Here is a 2,376-nt window from a genome sequence, read left to right as displayed (position 1 = left end):
GGCACAGCTGGGAACAAACCTCCTGTCACAACTGAGTGCAGGGCCAACCCATCTAGTCTGCTCACTCACACCAGACACAGGCTGCAGTGACCTGGTTTCAGGTCCAATCGTTAACGACTCATCCAGGAAAGGGAGTAAGACTCCCTGGTACATTTTCTGATTCTTCTGACAGCAGAGCCAGAGTTTGTCACATACTCAGGGGCCTGCATGAAGCATAGGTATCAAAGCTGAACAAGGCAGGTCTCCCTACTGGGCACAGGTAAGGATCTCATCAAGGGCCAAATCAAGCCAGGCCCCTCTCAAGGGTCAGGTGCTCGGCTAGGCAAGGTTTGGTGGGACACCGAATTCCATTTCTCTGTCCACACTGGGACAATCTTATCAGTTTTCCCCCTTCCTGAGCCACAGTTTCCCCCTTTTTTGTCATAAATTACATCTAAGACAACAAGCAGATTGAGATTGCCCAGGGTTTTGTTCTTCTTTTCTCCAATTCTGTCCTGTAAATCTTTCTGGGTCAGAAAACTTCCAGTCACTGTAGCTTTGACAAAACATATATCTCCTGAAGTCTTGACTGTCCTCTAATTAACTCAGGGAAGTCTTGCTTCAATGGAACAAGACAGATCACGTCCAGTACACTATTTCCTTAGGTCAATTCTGTGGGTGCAGAAAGGCTAGAAGAGTGGGTGCCTCTTCCTAGGACAGTCAGTGCATGATTAGAGGAAGAATGTTTTTCTGGAAGTTCTGCAGGGACAGACAGGAGCCCGAAAGGTCTTTTGAATGTGGTATGTGGTCTTCCCGTTTTGTTTTTATTTATTACCTGTCTGACTGCTTAAAAGATAGTTTCCCTATTCTAAGATTTTTCTTAAAAATAAATGACAAAGACCAAGGCATATTGGGATGTTTCCATTTGTGTGTCTTAATACACACCTGTGTCTCTGTGTATTAAGGAATGCTTTCAGTTAAAAAAGTTAGCTCATTGATTTTCACTTTTTCCTAATTCTTTATTTTTATAATATTGTCACAATAAAGTGCACCCTTGGTGTTCTGCACATCTTCAGCCAACTTCATTTTCATCCTTATTTCTTAGAAAGCCATCAAAGACTTTATTAGGTATCCCTTCTCCTTATACATTACCCCCACCAAGATACTGTATATCTACTGTGTCAAGACCTTCATGTGATTTTAATATAATTGATTATTTAAATATATCCTCCTTTAGATTCTAAGCTTCAGGGAGGAAGAAAGCTTGACATCAATCATCAGTACATCAATAGAAGTGGAATAGATATTGAATTTTTTCATATGATTTAAGATTCTCTTATTTAATATAGTCCAGGTTAATTATTTAGGAATATTATCTTTTGAACGTTCCCTCTAATCTTCCTCATATTTTTCACAGAATTTTTCTGAGTATCTGCTCCTTTTTTCCAATTTGTCCACTCTTGAAAGAGACGTAGTTGGACTCTCCTGGGACATACTGTTTATCTACTTAGGTGTACTACAATACTCCTCTCATATCATAATGTTGAAAGCCAGTGGATATTCTGAATTCTGACAATCAATTGTCAATTATAGCTTTGCTGGAATGAGGAGAAAGATCCTAAGGTTGTTACCTCATAATCTAATTAGGCAAGAAGGAATAAGCATTACATGACTAGAAGTACTCTACAGTTCTTATATTGAAGGGGGAGAGAAAGTGCATTAAAACTATTACAATCTGTAGATATCCTTCCTTTGCATCTCACTGTCACATTTTCTGCTACTTTGAGTCACATGAAAACAAAACATGATAAAACAATTGACTTTTTCTACTCTATACCCTCTCGAATACTCTTCATGTTTGCAGTCCTCAAATGCGTATGTAAAGGTAAATCCTACTTTGGCAGTAGATGGAGAATATAAACACCATGAATCTTTAAATAAGAGGGGATATATAATAGGTACAAATGGAAAATTTCTACTCTTTTTCCATCTGACTCCACTCCATTGCCTCAGGACCCATCTCACTTAACTCCACTACAAAGGTATTAAATGTGCAGCAGAAAATGAATGTATATAGATACGATCCAAGTTGTTTTAGTAAATATGGTAACAAAATAGAAAATGGATCATAAAGAGTAAGAGTGGGGAAGGATGAAACATTGCCCGTTTCAGAACTCAGACTCCATTTTTTCTTCCTCATGTTGATTCTTAGATAACACAAGGCACTTTCTGTTACAACTGAGGTCCTGATTGTGCTTCTTTCCTGACACTAAGAAAGAGTCTGAAAACAAATCCAGAATCTGACTCTTCTCATCAAGAGTCTCTCTCCATGACCACACCTTCATTCATTTATCAATGGCTGAAGGAAACTGGACAAGAGTAAGTGAGTTTATCCTC

Source organism: Oryx dammah, unplaced genomic scaffold, assembly GCF_014754425.2.
Source record: "Oryx dammah isolate SB20612 unplaced genomic scaffold, SCBI_Odam_1.1 HiC_scaffold_17, whole genome shotgun sequence".
NCBI classification, from domain to species: Eukaryota; Metazoa; Chordata; class Mammalia; order Artiodactyla; family Bovidae; genus Oryx; species Oryx dammah.
This window is presented reverse-complemented; position numbering follows the sequence as displayed.